The following is a 19,506-nucleotide window of genomic DNA, read 5'->3' as shown; positions in this document are numbered from 1 at the left end:
TTCCAGCAGCTCAGAAAGAGCAGGTTCAGGAGCATGAGACTGAGGGAGAGCCCAGGAGGAGGACAGTGATGCCCCGAGTTGATGATGTGGAGATTCAATTGGAGGACCCTGAGGGAGGTGCCTCAGGCCAGCTACAAGACCCCGAGCCAGGTGATCCAAGCATCCAACCACAGGACCCCATGCAGACAGAGCACCCATAGGGAGTTTTCTTTACTCTCTAACCCTTTTTGATCTTATTTTTAGTTATTTAGCATTGAGGACAATGCTAGTTTTCATTTGAGGGGGTGGTCTTATTTTGATTTGATGATTTGATAGTGATGATTTGATAGTTGGGTTATAATCATGATACTATTTTTTCTTTATGTTTATTTTTCACTTTTGGTATGTGTATAACTTTACCATTTATTTCACTTTTCGTTATTTTTCAATCTTGGTCTGTATATAAAGTTACTCTCTCATGTATATATTCATTCCCTCTTATGTATATTCGTCTAAATCCCCTATTGTACATATTTTGTTTACTTTTTGCATTTTACTTCATAACTTCTTTTGCAATTTTTCTTAATAGTATAGCTTCTTATTGTGATGTTTAACTATATTTTGAGTTTTTCATCACTTTTAGATATAAATATGTTTTAAGTTTAATCTATATATTTTAGCTCTTATTTCTCCTTTTTATATATTTTATTTAAGAAAATTGAAAACAATAAAAATAAAAATATAAAAAGAGTCACATTTTTAATATAAGCTTTATCTTCATTTACAAATAAAAAAAAACTTTTCAAAAAAATATATATATTAGTTTGTTGAGTAAATTTGGAGTGATTAGTATTTTATCTTGCTATTCAAGTTTATGAGTAGTATTTTTATTTTCATCTATTAATCAATAAAAGAGAAATCAAAATCATAAAAAAAAGGAAATAAGTTTTAATTTGGATGATTTAAAAACTTCGTTTGTCCAAATGTTCAAGTCATGACCCAAAACTTAATCCAATTCGCCTAGTTCACTACCCAAAACCCAATATCACATCATATCTAAAATACAGATATGGAAAAAGCAAAAAGGAAAAAGAGCTTAAGGAAAAGCAGCTTAGATTCAGATCTGGAAAAAAGTAAAAAGGAAAAACTGGCAGCAGCTTAAGGAAAAAGAGCTGGAGAAGAAAATCATCTATGTTTTCTCCATTAGAGCCGCTCGAATAGATCATCTTCACAGCCATGTAGCATCTCCAAAACCACCCCTCAATAGCTATGTGACCACCTACAAACACCAAGGAACCAGCTACTTCTTTTAGCCATTAAAGCACCCCAAAACCTCCAAAAAAAGCCTGTTGCTTTCTTCACCAAGAACACCCCAAAAATAGCAGCAAGAACAGCTGCGAACAACCCCATAAACGACCCATAAAATACAGCTCAAAATCCATCTCAAACCCAGCTGTAAACTCACTCCAAAATCCAGCTTCATCTCCACCCCAAAACCATCTGAAAACAGTCACCAAATCTCCCCTAAACCCATCCCGTAATCTCACCGAAATACGGCCAGAGATTCTCAAAACGATAAGGGTTTCTATCGACTTTTGTCGTCGAGAAGCTCTTGTTCGATGCCTTTTCCCGTGAGGTTCTCGTTTATCTGAATCTGATTCCGTCAAGGCTGCCGCCGGTGAAGGTTTATGGTCGTGGTCGTTGTCCTTCGCTTGATTTTGAGTAGCAGAAATTCTAAAGCTTGAATTCAATTAATACAAGGGAGAGGAAAAGACAGAAAAGGTTTATGCAATTACCCGCAGAGCGTTCTTGGATGTTGATATATATAAACAACGTGTAGGTATGGATGTTTGTGCTTGACATTTTTATTTTATTATTTTTGATTGGCTTAATGATTCTTAGATGTAAAATGCTCCGCATTGAGTTGTCTGTTTTATTTTTCCCTCTTGGGGGGATTAGCGATTATTAGGCACCTCCCCCAGTATATGCCTTATTCGTGCTTAAATCATTTCTTTGTTTACGGGAAAAGGAAAATGGTCTTGTTTGCAGAAATTATGGGATATGTGACTATTTTAATGTCATACATCAGCGTGGTTAGTGTTGAATTAGTAGGCTCGTTATAAGATAGGAGGTCCTACCTGGCTTGGCTATCTAGATTATATGCTGAGCAGGAAAGCTGGTTGATATATCTTTTATTGCCGGGAGATTTATTTTGGAAAATAACACACAAATCGTAGCTTGCTTTAGGCGCAATTAATGATTAATAAATTATTGTGGCTATGGGTACGGTTCCCGTGGCATGGTCACGATACGTAAATCTCATTCGGGTGTGCATTTTATGTGACACAACCATAAATTTGAATAGTAATAAAGATAAATATGTTGTAAATTGCGGGTGAGTTTCACGTGGCATGATTCACAATGTATGCAAAAACAAACGAGTGCGCAACATTGCAACTTGTTCAAATTAATTCCATAAATATTAAAAGTTGTTTCAAAAGTAAAAATGCACAATAGGTTTTAAATATGTATTAAATTATATAATTAGGCCAATTGTTAATAGTTGAGTGACCGTGCTAAAACCACGAAACTCGGGAGTGCCTCACACTTTCTAATGGATTAACAGAATTCCTTACCTTGTCTTTTGTGTTCGCAAACCATAAATAAGAGTCAATTTTCCTCGATCTGGGATTTAAAATAAACCAGTGACTTGGGACACCATATAATTATCCCAAGTGGCGACTCTGAATAAATATATAATTCCATTTTGATTAATGTCACTTTAATTGGAAAAACTCTCTATCCCTCTTGGGAAAAAGGAGGTGTGACAGCTCTGGCGACTCTGCTGGGAATAAGAACCCAGAATCTCTAGTTCAGGGTTCAAGAATTCGAGCTTAGAATAGATGTTATGATTGACTTTCATAATTATCTGATTTTTACGTGTTTGAGCCTCATGTGCTAAATGCCAATTTTTTACCGCCTTGATATTGTGTGACCTGTATATAAACTGCTATGAAACCCTTTTTCTCTCTGAGTCTTCAAAATCTTCTGGGAAGCGTGCGCTTCGCGTGGATTCTTTTTTGTTAGAATCATATTCCAATTTTAGAATGAGGTTCGGACTAGTTGCAAAGCTAGTGAAGCTTCTGTATTCCCTGTATGTTGCCACCCCTCGGCTCGAGTTGTCCGCTCGGGTAAGCCAGGTCTAGAACAATACACCTAGGGTTGCAAACTTAGAATTATGTAGCTTCATGTCGGATCCCTAGTAGAACCGCTTGTTTGCATCACATGCATTTGACTTTGGGGACTCAGCATAGGGGTTGGGTCTGTCTAGGACAGGTGTATCCAATTTAAAAGACCATCTTGATGCATCTTACGTGCTACTTGCGTATCTGTTTGATTCGGATTGCATGTTGACTGGCTTCTAGAATAGGGAAAGAAAATAAAAAAATAAAAAATAAAAAGCAAGAGTGAGAGGTAGGTATTCCAAATCTGAAACTCTGCCAAAAGTTTCAAAAAGAAAAAGAGAAAGAAAATAAGTGATTTTTTTCAAAAGTCATGTTTTCCCTGTTCCGTCAAAACTGGCGAACTACGCGGATCTGAGTCCCACTGGATATGAGATAGTGGGCAAACCTCATCGGTTCCGGCCCCAATTTGAAAAATTAAAAATTATTCTCCTTTACTTCCATATTTAGAAAAGTCTTTCTTTGAGACCCCAATTTAAAAAAATTCAAAAATATTTTTTCTTAATTTCTTCTAAAATCCAAAAATATTTTCATTCTTCTTTAGAAGTTTTTCTTTCGAAAATTGAAAAGAAAATTTAAGATTCAAAAATATTTTTTTTAGAAGTCTTTCTTACATAATTTTAACATAAAAGTCCAAAAATCCAAAGATTTTTCTTTCAAAATTCCAAAAAAAAATCGAAATCAACTGGGTTAGTCCTTATCCCAACTGTACGACTACAACTGGAACTTCTGTTGCATGCTCTCAAAGTTTGCCATTGATAACCAATCAGACAACCACTATTGTTATGCCCGTCTCCACCATCTCACAGCCGACGGTGGTGCAAAGGAAAACTCATGGGTCACACTTTGCTAACCAGCAAGAGCAGTATAGCTCTCCTGATTACCACTCATACCTATTTAGTCTTCCTTCAAAGATTGAGAAGCCTTCCCGGAAGATGGCACAAGAAGAAATGATCCAAAGAGTGAAAAGCTTAGAACAACAGTTGAAAAACATACAAGGGCTGGCAGGTCAGAAGAGTATTTCCTTCAAGGATCTATGTATGTTCCCCGATGTTCGTTTTCCACTTGGTTTCAAGACTCCCAAATTTAAAAAGTATGATGGACATGGAGACCCCATAGCCCACCTAAAAAGGTATTGTAATCAACTAAGAGGTGCGGGAGGAAATGAAGAATTACTGATGGCTTATTTTGGGGAAAGCCTTACGGGTATAGCCTCCGAATGGTTTATGGATCAAGACACATCTCGCTGGTATGCCTGAGATGACATTGCTCAAGTCTTTGTCAAACATTTCCAATATAACATTGACATCGACATCGCCCCGGACCGTAATTCCCTTTCAAATCTGAGGAAGAAACCAACTGCAATTTTTAGGGAATATGCCATTAAATAGAGAGAACAAACAGCTAGAGTTAAGCCACCCATAGATGACCATGAGCTAATCACTGCCTTCCTTCATGCTCAAGAGCCCGATTACATTCAAAACATGATGTCCGCAGTTGGCAAATCCTTCTCGTAAGCAATCAAAAATGGTAGAAATGGTAGAGAATGGCCTTAAGATAGGTAGAATTATAAGTCAAGCAGCTCTCAAAGCTACAACTCAGGCTGTCCAAATTGAATCTGGTATTTTTAGTGACACGAATGAGAACGTTGAAGAAATCGTGATGACATTAGGGTTGAGAAGAGGTCCTAGGAGAACATCTCGAAGGTATGACCAGCCTCGTCTATTTTTTGATGATTCCTTTGAGAACTATTATCCACCTAAGAACCCACAATACTCTGTTGCTCCACCCCAGTATGTTTTCCAGCCACCAAGACACCCCAGAAGGCGAGCACCAGCACCGCAAAATCTCCACCAGCCTCCACAAAAATTTTCAAATGCCCAATAACCCACATCCAAGCTAGTGGTATAGAGGTGAACAAAGGTTGAAAGATAATTTTACACCGATAGGAGAGTCCTATGCAAACTTGTTTGAGAAATTAAAGCATTATGACATGATTGTACCTATTCCTCCAAATCATGTGGACCTACGTGCAAGAAGCTTTATTTTAGGGTTGTAATTCAGATTTTAGGTTGTTTATCTTGTTGTTAAACCCTTCCATCCTTTATTCAATATAACACAGTTTGTCCTTTAGTGTCATTCTATGCTTAGTCTTTCACCGCTAGCTCTAGTGACATGACATGCATGCGAAATTTTCAGCCAGATCTTAGAAATTTAATTTAATCTTGAATTGGATAACTGAGAAAATGACATTTATGAGGATGAATAAAGAGTCAAAACACTTTAGAATTAAGCTCGAGTAAAATTCACCTGCAAATTATTGTGAAGATCGGGTTTGAGGAAGAACCTATTGAAGTTTGGTGGAAAGTATGAGATTAATGGATGGAAAGTATTCTTCGACCATGATACACCAAGAAGACAGACATGCTCATCAATATTGTGATCGCAAAAGGATACCATGTTTGGCATTCTCAAGGCTGGGAGCCCTATTTCTACTACCCAAACACTTTATACCATTTGTTACCCCTTTTGAGTGTTATGTTCTTTGACCGCCCTCTTTTGGAAACAAGTTTAGACAAAAGTCCAAAAAAAATGGAAAAAGTCCATGCCCCAAGAGTAAAAACTGAGGCAACTTTTAGAAAGTTCAAATGAAAAAAAGAGAGAAGAAAAGAATAGTGGAAGGTCCATGCCCTTAGAAAATAAAAGATGGGGCAACTTGTTTTGAAAACAAAAAAAATAAAATAAAAAGAAAAAGAAAAAGAAAGAAATAGTAAAAAAAATATAGTTAGGTCAGATGTTTGAACTATGTTTGACCTGATTTCTTTAGAAAAAAAGGATACGTAGGCAGTCTTACACGGTTTAGTCCAACCAAATAAGAATTCAAAAAAAAACACATAAGAAACAAAAAAAAATTAGAAAAAAAAAACAAAAATCTCCAGTATCCGAAAGTGGGGCAAAGGTTTTATTTCACTTTTGAAAAAGTCGATTCCAAGATTTGTAAGTCCACAACCCCTCATTTTGAGTCTACTTTGAGACTTCATGTCGTCCTTTCTTTCCAACCCTATCCAAAAACCTTCCAAATAAAGACCTCCTGATCGGCCTTCAAGAATGCCAAAAGACGCATGCAATGAGCAACAGTTGTCACACGACATTGAACACTGTCAAGTTGCTCACAAAAAAAATGAGAGTCTTACTAGCAAAAATCCTCATGGGCACTGTAAGGCGACAACAAGTAGAGATAAATAAATGAGAGAGACTTGTTGGTGAAAACCCATCGGGACACCACTAGTCGAAGGTGGGTCGTGAATCTGGTGCAAATATTTAGAACAGTGATGCTCGGTTTGAAAGCTAGAAAAAATGACAAGAGGAAAGATTAGCGCAGCTTGATAGATCAGGCCGTTAAGCCCAAAATGCATGTCATGATCATTAAGGCTAGTTATTGGAAAAAAACTCTTCTTTCTGTCCTTCCCGACAGGGGCATTTCTTGTTAATATTGTTTCTTTGCATTGTTGTGTCCTTCACTTTGAGTCATTCCTCGTCAAAACAAGCAAGAAAAGATTTCAAAATCTGCTACTAGCTTTTCAGTTGCACAAAGTAAATTTGATCAGCAAACTCAGTTGTTACTGTCAACTTGCCTTGAGAATTCATGCAAAGGCGCCCCCCCCAAAAGACTCTTATCAGCCTACTTAGCTAAAGGTTAATCAGGGATTCTCTGTAGTACCGAACAAGGACTATGGAATGTGCACATCGTGCAAAAGGCACTTCCAATTGTGATTTTCTCTGATAGACAAATTACTCCAAAAGCAAGTCCATTCAAGATATCAAAAAAGGTCACCTAAGCAAAGATCTCCAGTTGGGATAAGGCTGATTGAGCCACAAATACAAATGGTACTGGGTCTGAAATAATCAAGGTTGATGCAGAGTAAAAGTCTCTTGAAACCGACTCAAACCAATTGACCAAAAGCTAAGCTGCCCAAGACTTAAGGCCACAAGCCGACCACCACTTTCAAAACTAATAAAATTTTCTTTGTTTGAAACAGGAACAAAGCAATGCAAGGAAAATGGTTCAAAAAAATAAAAGAAAGAAGGGAAAAGAAAAGAGAAAAATAAAGAAAAAATAGAAAAAAAAAAAAGAAGAGAAGAGAAGAGCCGACAAAGGGAAATTTCTCAAATTTTTGCCTTTATTTATCTTGCTAGTATGCATAAAATCTTATCATTGCTCCTTACATTTTCCTCCTAGGGCAATACATCCTAGTCTGATGGATTTTCCTCCCAATAAAAATCTTAGCCAAATGAACTTTTCTCCTAAGATAAGAAACCTAGTCCGATGAACTTTCTCCTAGGATCGAAATCTTAGTCTGATGAATCTTTCTCCTAAGATAGAAAATCTAGTCTGAGGAATTTTCTCCTAGGATCATAGAAATCTTAGTTTGATGAATCTTTCTCCTAAGATAACCAAAAAAAAAGACTTAGTCTGATGAATTTTCTCCTAGGATCGCAATCTTAGTCTGATGAATCTTTCTCCTAAGATAGAAGACATAGTTTGATGAACTTTCTCATACGATAGAAACCTTAGTTTGATGAATCTTTCTCCTAAGATACAAAAAAAAAGAGACTTAGTCTAATTTTCTCCTAGGATAAATGTCTTAGTCTGATGAATTTTCTCCTAAGATAAAACTAGTCTGATGAACTTTCTCCTAGGATACAAAGTCTTAGTTGATAATCTTTCTCCTACGACAAGAAAATCTAGTTTGATGAATTTTCTCCTAGTAAATTAAAAAAAATAGGAAGTCTAGATTAAAAAAAAAGTCATTTGTTAATGCCCTCGAAAAAAAACAAAAGCATTGGGGCAATTTATTTAAAAATGTTTTTCTCAACCAAAAAAAAATCGTTTTAGCATAGGGTACACAATTCCCTAGTCTCCTTTCCCAATATAGGGTCCCTAGTTGATGCCACATAGGGTCTTCATTTCCTAGTTGATGTCAGCATAACCTGATGCCAACATAGGGTCACCACTCCCTAGTTGATGCCAACATAGGGTCTTCATTACCTAGTTGATGCCAGCATAACCTGATGCCAATATAGGGTACCACTCTCTAGTTGATGATTTTTCAACAATAGAGTCTTCAATCCCTAGTTGATTTCATTCTAAACATAGGATCACCACTCCCTAATCTCTGTTTCCCAAGGACACACAATCCTGGCTTCTATTGCTTTCAATAATGAAGTAGTATAGAGTTTTTGTTACAAATAATTCACGAAATTTTTCTAGTGAAAATTGGGGCAGAAAACTTCCGTTCATTTGTTTATTTAGGTGTCTGAGCAGGTTATACTTTGAGACATAGGGTTCGAGACGACCAAAAGAAGAAGTCTCAATCTAGAATAAAAGAAAAAAGAAGAAAAGAAAAAGAAGTGAATTCGAAGTGTAGAAGCGGAGAAAAGATGTGGACTACTCAAGACATGATTGAAGTCACAAGCTTTGCATGTCCCGCTTTGATCCGAAATACTGAAGAAGAATGAACTAGCACTTGCATCTAACAAGCATCAAGATTTAGATCAGAGTCTGCATGAAGAACCAGCCAAGACTCAAGATAAAGCTTCAGAAGACTCATAGATAGGAATCTTGTAACTCGTAGTTGATACGTTTAGTTAGTCTTTTCATTTTGATTTTAGTGTAATAAGGAGCTCAACAAGTAGTAAACAGTAGCAACAGCAGTGAAATCACAATTTTTCGGTAGTCACAGCTACCAAAAACTTCCAGTAATACACCAACCTGATTCCTTTATAGCCAAGGATATGTAGGCAACCTCCGAAGCAAGGTTTCGTCAAAATTTGTCAAAATTCTTCCCATGGAGTGTCAAACGGGCAAAAATTGCTCGTAATTGCTCACTTTATCTTTGTCCAAAAACTCTTCACATTTTCGAGCAAAGAGGGGCGGCTGTGAGCACCTAATTTTTGCCCTGCGTGAAAATAACTCCTAAAAATAGATCAAAAATAATGTTAATGGATTTTAGAAGTTTTTTTTATTTAGTTGCATTTCATACATGTCTAATATTTTAAAATCATAAAAATATCACATTTTCGTTTCATGCCATCGTAGGTTTAATTTGTATTTTTAGGAATTAGTTACTCTTTAACTGTTATAATTAATACATAAAAAATCAAACAAAATATTTCATGCATTTGTTATTAGGTAAATAGAATTTGCTAATGATATTTAATTTAAGATTTTAATTAATTTGTTCAAGAATTTAAAAGCAAAGGAAAAAAGAAAACAAAGAAAGGAAAGGGGAAAAGGCTATTTTTGGGTCAAAATTCGGACATGGGCCAATTTTCATGTCCCAATTCCCTCAAACCCATCCAAGCCTACGCCTGCCAGGCCCAATCAGTCCCCTTCCCCTTTAAATAAAAACCTAACCCTTCTCTCACACCCCAGACTAAGATGAGGACCCTCCTCTCTTGAACTAAAAAGAACGACGCTCTCATCTTCAATAGGGTAGCCATCACCTCTCCCATAAAAGAACCAGCAGACCTTCTCCTCTCCAAAGGATTCCAGCCGCCAGCATTTCTCCTTCATACACTTACCACACGAAAGGCACTCAAAATTAGCTAAAAACAAATTTTGGAATTCAAATTGGATTCCAGATCTGAGGAATTCCCCTAAAAAAAAAAGATAAAAGTCACAAATTAGGAAGAGAAAATTAGAATTTGAAAAGTAAGCTTGAAATTCCTTTGGTTTTGGTGTTAACTCCTGGTTTGCTTAAGAGTTTTGCTGTTGTTTCTCTCGGCTGTGGATCTGAACTTCATCTCCTGTACTCAGATCTTTATTTGGTCAGCTTTCCTATTGCGTTTCTTTGTTGCTAGGTATGTTGTGCCCGTCTGTAACTAGCTAATGGACTTATAAATGGAGATTTTGAATTGTTCATATTTTGGATATGTTTAATCGCATAAATTCAATTATGTTTAATCATCAAATCTGCTCTTGTTTGTTTTGTTTGCAACAACTGATCCTGCTTGCTTTCTTTGAGCTAAAACTAAGTTTGGAGCTGTGTATTGATTGGTTAGATGTACTGCTGAACAGTATTATTTCAAAAGAAGTATCTAGAGCATTATGTGCTAAGTAGTCATTTGTATGTGAGTTTGGAAATTAAGCCGTTTCGAATCTTATCTAACTACTTCGTTTGTTTAACTGTGAGGAACAATGCACCAGATTTGACAAATTTGTTTTTATGAAGATGAGATTTGAGCAGGTGCTAATGAAGTGAAAGTGCAGGATTAGCCTTATTTTTTAGCTAGCAATATAATTAGCAATGTGTAATTATTAATTTGTCACTATTCACCCAATATGAATTCCTTAATTAATCTTATGCTATTGTTCAAATTTCCCCCGTAGTTTCCTTATTCACGCACTCCAACAGTTTTTGGATTAAACTTCTAGTGTTTCAAAGTTCACATGAACTAAAACACCTACATATTATTTACACATAAAATCCATAGCCCCAGATCATTGCAACTAATCCCAAATGTGGGAAATAAATACCTGTGAATGTTGTAGTTTGCTTTAGGCACGATTAATAATAAATTATCGTGACTATGGGTACGGTTCCCGTGGCATAATCATGATGCATAAAACCCAATTCGAGTGTCCGTTTCACGTGACTTGATCACAACTTCAAACAATAACAAAAATAAATATGTTGTGAATTGTGGGTGTATTTCATGTGGCACGGTTTGCAATGTGTACTAAAACGATAAGTGTATGACATCGTGACTTGTTCCAAAAATATTTTCATAAATAATTAAAAGCGGTATAAAAGATAAAATATACAATAGATTTAAAACATGTAATAAATCAGATAATTAGGCCAATTATTAATAGTTGAGCGATCGTGCTAAAACCACGGAACTCGGGAGTGCCTCACGCCTTCTCCCGGGTTAACATAATTTCTTACCCGGTCTTCTGTATTTGCGGACCAAAAATAAGAGTCAATTTCCTCAATTTGGGATTTAAAATAGGCAAAATGCATAAGTAACCCCTGACCTATACCCGGATTCCCAACTACACATTTTATCTTTGTGGGAATCCTATTACCCCCTTGAACTTTTTATAAATGGAATAAATACCACCCTAAAACTAGACAACCAAACTCTTGCCAAGTGATGAACTACACCGCCCCCACATGTATTTTTAGTACTTTTTTATTCTTTCTTCTTTTTCTTATCCTTTTTTCTTATTTCTTATTATTCTCATTTTTTTGGTTATTTCATTCTCTTTCTTTTTGTTTTGGTCACCGGCGGCATAGAATGGTGGTTGTCGGAATTTCACGAACACCATTTTTTTCGGCGAATTTTATTTTTCCAGCGATAGATTTTTATCCCGATTTAAGTGTATTTTATTTTATAAATATAAATATATATATATAAATTTCTCTTGAAAGTGAAATTTATGTATGGGAGGAATAGCAAAAGAAATAAAAATGAATATAAGTTGAGAATACTTTTTCCAGTTAGAATTTCAATACATCACTTTTTTCCGGCATGAGAAGGTTTTCCGATGATGAATTTTTTCCCCCAAATTTGAGTGTATTTTGCTTTGCTTATGAATAGATCTTTTTGAGAGTTTAATTTGTGTGTGAAAAGAAAAAATATAAGAAAAACAGTTAGACAAAGTCGCCGATGAATGAATATCCGCCGGAATTAGAGAAGAAGCGGAAAAAAAAAGTTAAAAAAAAGGACAAAGAAAAAGGAAAAGGAAAAGGAAAAAAAGTAAGAAAAATGATTAAAAAAAATAAAAAATAATCTGAAAGTCATTTTTTCTTGCTTCTCACTCTCCTTTAGGAAAGTGAAATACACACACTCTGCCATGTCAGCGTTAAGGGTGCAAATAATTCCATTTAAAAAAAAGTTTAGGGGGAGTAATAGGATTCCCGCAAAGATAAAGTGTGTAGTTGAGAATCCGGGTATAGGTCGGGGGGTACTTATGCATTTTTTTCTTTAAAATAAACCGGTGACTTGGGACACCATATGTTACATCTCGCGTTTTCATATGTTAAAAGTTTCGTCTTCAGTTAATTGACGTAGACTCGGCGATGGGATCATCTTGACGTTAACGTACTTGCGCTATTTATAACAAGCGATAAATAAGTGTTATGAAGTATAAAGAGGTACACGGATTAAAAAAACGAGTTTCGTTGAAAGTGATCAATTTGAAATAAAATAAGGGTCGAGCGATAATACCCGATAATTATGAACTAGTACTATGCAAGGTATCATATGACCATGGTAGTATAATATATAAAGTATTTTAAAAATAAATAGAATTTTAAAGTAATTTGTGGTAATTTTTAAATTATGCGGGTAATTGATTAATTACCGGGTAACAAGACATTACCCAGTTAACTAATAAATGGATAAAACTTAAATTAGGTATGAGACACGTGACAGCCCTCCCTAACCAAGATAATGACTCTTAAAATTATTTGGGAGGTGGCAACCTTATGCCTTATCTTGAAGACACCTCTTATAATATAATAGTTTGTAATGACTAAGGCAATTACCACTCAAAGATAACATTCTGAAACTAGACAAAACTTTCCAACCTTTCACGTTAAAAGTTCTATCAAGAAATGGAAATGGCAAAAGTTAGTTATATCATTTTTCTCGTTTAAAACTCACGAACGAAAGCAATTTCAAACCCAAGGCTTGTTAAAAATTCAAAAGCAATTTCATTCATATGATTTAAAGAAGCTTGAAACAACAATCTGCCTGTGGCTTGAAACCAAGAACGTAATATCAAAAACCAATTTCGTTCCAATTTCAAATTCAAGTATAAATTTCGTTTAAGAATTTCGCAGAAACGGGTATGTTAAGGCCCTTCCTTCTTTCTTTTGGAATGATCTAAATTATATTGAAGAAACGAGCAAATACACCGTTTCTATAAATTACTCTATTCATAGAAATAGTCGGGGTGTCTATATTCTTGATTCCCCATAAGAATTATTATTATCTTTTGTTCATGGGTCTCAGAATAATACGCAGTTGGAAAAGTTTATCCGAAAGGAATATCGAGATTATTATGTAATTTTTCATGCATTTCACTCATTTATACATGTGCATTGATCCATGACCAGATGTCATTATATACGCGTAAATATGTAAATATATGTATATGGGATATGGGAAAAGGTTACGACGTTATACACGCACCACCACCTGATCAACTGGTATATGATGATGATGCTGCCCACAGTGGCTGAAATATGATTCAAATAGTGTATATATGTATGTATATGTATATGGGAAGAGGTTATGAGGTTATATACGCACCACCACCTGATCAGCTGGTATATGTTGATGATGTTGCCCACAGTGGCCGAGACGATATGATGGCATGCCTCAGTGGCTTGATGATATTATGTACACCCATACCTATGCATGGCACGACATTTATATGCATGTGCATTTTATTATAAACGTTTCAAAATTTATAGAGTTATTCAGATTTAAAGGTATTTCTGTATTCCATGTTTCATCTATGTCATTTACGTGCTTATTTTCATGCCTTACATATTCAATGCATTTTTTGTACTGACGCCCTATTTCACGGGGCCTGCATTTCATGCCCGCATGTGCAGGTAGGCAAGCTGACGGTCCCCCTTCTTAGGATCCTTGATCAGCGAGAGTTGGCGTGCTCCACTTGATCTGGAGATGCTTTTGATTTTGGTACGATACGTTTATATATATATATATATATATATATATATATATATATATATATATATATATATATATATATGTATGTATATATATATATGTATGTATGTATATATATGAGTATGATGTGGCTCAGTCCCGTCTTTGTACAGTTATGTTTCTATTAGAGGTGTGTAGACAATATGTCTAGTTGGGCTGTATGTGGCCTTGTCGCCTTTCAATTTTGGATGTATAATTGTCTATAGCAGCCTTGCCGACTCGCCCACTGTATTCTGCATGTATACGTACATATGGCTTGATGGCAGGTTTCCTTCACGTATACTATTTTCGTAATGCAACAGATGTTATACAGGTTCATATCTTTGACGCATGCTTAGGGGTGTTTGACAGATAGGACTCAAGCACCCGTCGCGGCCCATCAGTCTGGGTCGTGACACCATAAATTATTCCAAGTGGCGACTCTGAAATTAAATAAATAATTCCATTTCGATTAATGTCACTTTAATTGAAAAAACTCACTATCCCCTCGGAAAAAGAGGCGTGACACATATTTCATTTAGTAGCTTCTTTTTCAGTTCGTAGCTTCTTATTTTACAAGTTTTTGTGATCAATAAGCCTTTGGTTTTCTTAATGTCACAGTTCTTTCCAAAGGTGGAGTTTGTGTGAACTAGGTGGCTCTTCCCCATGATGGATGGCATGACAACCTTCTTAAGGGTTTGAGTGTGTTTTCTTTTCGTTTTTATGTAAATAGTAGCTAGTGAACAACGGTGTCTCAGGCAAAGATGCACTTGGGCATAACACATAATCCTTTGACCTTATGATTAAAAATAAATTGGTGTGTATAGGATGGTAATAGTTGTGACCTTGAGACTCTTGTGTTGACTAAACAATCATCGAGTGGTTTCTCGGAACCATTTGTGTTGCTCAAATCCTAGCTAAGGTTGTTCTGGACCCTCAACTCTGTCTCTTTAGCAATCCTATAGCTTTTGTGGTGAGGTATTGATTTGCAAGTCCAAGTCTCGTTCCAATGAGTCTAGAACTTGCCCTGAATATTTGTCTAAGCGAAATCCTAAGTGTAGCTTGACTTGAGAAGTGATGATAGGCTCTCCTTGATCCAAATTGAAGCTTGAAAACATTTATAGCCTACCAAGAATGATATCCCTAGTCAACCCCGTTGAGCCATAGCCCTTATTCTTTCAATAACCATGATACAAGCCTTTATCTGTTCCAAAATGATCCTCTCTTGGCGCCCAATCTTTCCTAGCACAAGGTAAAGAATAAGTTTGGGGGGATAGATGATGAATGCAAAAGTGATAAAAGGTACAAAATGAAGAAAAGTAAAGGCAAAAAGAAAAAGAAAGAAAAGCAACAAAAAAAGTCAAAAAGAAAGTGAACAATGTTGAAGAAATGAAGGGATTCAATAAAAGCAAAAGATGAAAGGCGTGGAAAGATTAGAAAGGACAGAAAGGATTGAAATGAACAAGAAAGAGTGAAAGTGTGTCTCTCTATCCCCTTTTGAAGAAGTAAATGACTCAAAGAGTCACGAAATTGAGAGCCAAAATGAAAAAAATGAAGTCTTGAAGGAAAGATTAAACCTTCATAAAACCAATATATCCTACCTTGAACCAAAAGCCTTTATTACATTCCCGCAAAAGCCCTATATGATCTTGAGTTGAGTGAGCTTACATTAGTGGTGACTCACATAAGGGGCATGCTTATAGTACTTAGAGTCGGACTTGTGACCTTCCTTTGAGAGAGATGAGTATGTTCTCCACAATCCTCGTTCTGAGTGCTACAATCTAAAAGTAAGGTTTGCTTTTGGAGAGTTGAGGAGTATGAGTTTGGGTTCCACAACGACCAATATAATAGAAACTGTTTCCTTGATGAGTTGAGTTGAGTCAACTCCTGATGCTTTTGTGTCGCACTATAGTCATGGTGCTAAAAAGGTTGTGTATTGTTAATAATGCATTTGAGTTAAGGGTAATTGTTAGTCCCAATTGATTCTTGATGCGGTTACTTTAGGACTGCTGAAATTTTTCTTTCTTTTATCTTGAGGAGGTGGGAATTACTTTGTTTGCTTGAGGACAATAAAAAGTTTAAGTTTGGGGAAGTTGATGACTAGAGATTCTAGCCTATTTTATGCTTCTTTTTTCTTAGGTTTTGGATTAAAAGTGTGTACAAGTATTCCCGAAAGCTAACTTATTGTGCTTGTTTGCAGTGTTTGGTCAAAAAGAGACAAGGAAGTCATAACCAGCTCAAAAAGGAGTGAAACCTGCACAAGTTCAAAGCTGAGTCAAAAGAGGGCTGACAACGAAGAAACTGACGCGGACGCAGAGGGTCCACCGCTTAGGCGGTCTTGTTTACGCTCTCAGCGGTGGCAAAGTTCAGAGAGTGATGTTTTGGGCTTAACAAGTTACCACTGTCCACGGTGAAATTATGCGATAGCGGTGTCTCTGACGCGGCAGTGGTCAAGTTACAGCCCTCGGCGGAAGCGAGATTCATAGAACCAAAGTGGAGCTAACAATTGAATATCGCGCTTCGCACTTGCTTTTGCGCGGTCGTGGTAGTTATAGTGCTACAGTTGTCCATTTTTCGCTGTCAGCAGAACCTCTGTTGGGTCATTTTTGTTAGAAACATTTAGCTGTGTATAAATAGTTCTTTTTCAAAATTTTAGGTCATTTGTTATTTAGAAGAGCACAGTAAACAGTCGTTTTTAGCCTTTTTGAGTAATTTTAGAGCTTGGTTAATCATTAATCTTACATTATTCTCTTGTAATTACCTTTTATGGGTTATATTTATCAGAGCTTAGGCTTTAAGTCCCGAGTCATGGAGCAATGTTTAGTAGAGTCTTGTTCATGGGTATGTAGGCACCCATACTTATGATCTCGAGGCTACTGAACATTTAGAAATGTTTTCCCTTCTTTCATTCTTTGATCGTGCGTTGAGATAACTTGAGATTGACTTTGGAATATTTCTTTCGTAGATGGCTAGGACACGCACACCCTCATCTGCTGGACGTGGTGCTACTCGGGGTGGCGGTCAAGTTGGGTTCATCAAAATAGAAGACAGATTGCCTCTCAACCTCAAGTTGGGAACATGGGTCAAACCCAAGCTGTTATGCCAAATCAAGTGCAAGAGTAGGGAGTTCAGAATGCTCCACCACCAGTGCCAACTATTGTACCTACTGTTGCCTTACCTGCTGATGCAGTGGCAAGGTTATTGAATGTGTTAGAGGCATTGGTGCCTACTCAGGGTGGAAGTTCAGCTCCTTAGGCTACTTTACAGACACAAGCACCTCCACAGACTCTTACTTTCGGGAAAAAGGAAGTATCCCTACAAGAGTTTTTGAAATTGAAATCACCAAAATTCACAAGTTTCGATAATTCAGTAGATCCTTAAAGTTTCTTGGATAGGACACTTAAGGTATTAAGTGCTCTTGGATGTTCTAGTGAGAGAGCCGTGGAGCTCGCAGCATACAAACTAGAGGATATGGCCAACACATGGTATGAAACGGTCTAGGAAGGCCAGCAGGAGCACTACCACTGACATGGGACGAGTTCACTAAGTTGTTCAAGAATCATTTTCTTCCAGACAGTCTGATGAAACAATATGCTAAAGACTTTGAGAGATTGGTTCAGACTCCAGATATGGATGTGTCAACATATAACACTAAGTTCTCTAAGCTTTCTATATATGCTCCTCACTTGGTGCCTACCGAAGAAGCTCGAGTTCAGAGGTTTGTTGATGGATTGGTTGGTCGTCTATACACTGCAGTAGCCTCATAGATGAAGACTTTATCCTACTCTGATATAGTCAACCTTGCTAGAAAGATTGAAAACAAGGGACGTGAGGAGCATGCAGTTAGTGATTTACGTAAGAAGGCCAAGACAGGAGGGGCTTTTAGTGGTAGTTTTAGTGAAAATAGAAGAGCAGGAAATTAGGGACAACAACAACAACAGGGTTCTCAGACAGGGACACACATGTCTTCACAGTCCACATACAGACCACATTACAGACAATGTAATAGGAGACCATCATCTTCTGGACATAGTAATTCTGCGCAGATATATGCCACTACTCCAGTATGCCAAACTTGTGGTAGATCACATTTGGACCAATGTCGTGTTCTAAATGGAGAGTGCTTTCGGTGTGGCCAGTTGGGACATCACTTGAGGGATTTCCCTCAACCTCCGAGAAATTTCAACCAGGCTTGGATTCAGTCAGTTGTACCAACTCAGACTACTCTTAATACTTTAGGTGCTACAGGTGCAGGAAATAGAGGTCGAGGTGTTGGAGACCGTGCTACTATGAATCAAGGACAAGGAAATGTTGGTAGAGGTCAGGTGAGAGTTTTTGCATTTACTAGACAGGATGCTCAGGTCTGGAATACTGTCGTTACAGGTATTCTTTGTGTATGTTCATTTGGTGCACTTGCGTTGATTGATCGGGGATCTACTCACTCCTATGTGTCCTCATACTTTGCTTTGAGATTTAGTAGATAACCTGAGCTATTGAATGATCCTTTTCTAGTTGCTACTCCTGTTGGAGAGTCACTATTAGCTGAATACGTGTATCGTGCTTGTTAGATTCGGGTTGAGGTAGAAATACTCTAGCTGACCTTATTGTACTTGATATGATTGACTTTGACATACTGATGGGAATGGATTGGTTATCTTCTTGCTATGCTATAGTCGATTGTCATGCAAAGATAGTTAAGTTTGAGATACCAAATGAATCCAGCTTTATTCTAGGAGGGAGTCAGGTTCCAGAGACTTGCAAAATTGTATCTTTTATAAAGGCTCAACGACTTCTGAAGAAGGGTTGCTTGGGTCTCTTAGCTATTGTAAATGATACAAGAAAGGAAACAGTTAGTATAGAAAATATACCAGTAGTGAGAGAATTTTCTAATGTATTTCCTGAGGATTTACCAAGATTGCCTCTAATACGAGAAATAGACTTTGGTATTGATTTTCCACCTGACACACAACCCATATCGAATGGCACCAGCAGAGTTGAGGAAGCTAAAGCAATAGTTACAAGATTTGTTAGATAAGGGTTTTATTAGACCTAGTGTATCACCATGGGGTGCACCAGTACTGTTCGTAAAGAAGAAAGACAGATCCCTGAGATTGTGCATTGACTACAGGCAGTTGAACAAGATAACAATACGCAATAAATATCCTTTGCCTCATATAGATGACATGTTTGATCAGTTACAAGGAGCTGCCCACTTTTCAAAGATTGACCTCCGTTCTGGTTATCATCAACTTAGAATCAAAGATGAAGATATTTCTAAGACTACATTCAGAACTCGATACAGGACTATGTTGCAGACATTGCGAGAACATCGACTTTATGCTTAGTTCTCGAAGTGTGAATTCTGGCTAGACTCGGTAGCATTTTTGGGGCATGTTATATCCAAAAATGGAATTATGGTAAATCCTAAGAAGACCGAAGCTGTGCAGAAATGGCCCAAACCTACTTCTCCTACAGAGATTCGCAGCTTTTTAGTTTTAACAGGCTATTACAGGTGTTTTGTGCAGGATTTCTCCAGAATAGCAGCGCCACAGAC

Source organism: Nicotiana tabacum, chromosome 22 (genome assembly GCF_000715075.1).
Source record: "Nicotiana tabacum cultivar K326 chromosome 22, ASM71507v2, whole genome shotgun sequence".
Classification (NCBI taxonomy): Eukaryota; Viridiplantae; Streptophyta; class Magnoliopsida; order Solanales; family Solanaceae; genus Nicotiana; species Nicotiana tabacum.
The sequence above is the reverse complement of the archived record's forward strand: the minus strand, read 5'-3'. Positions refer to the sequence as shown.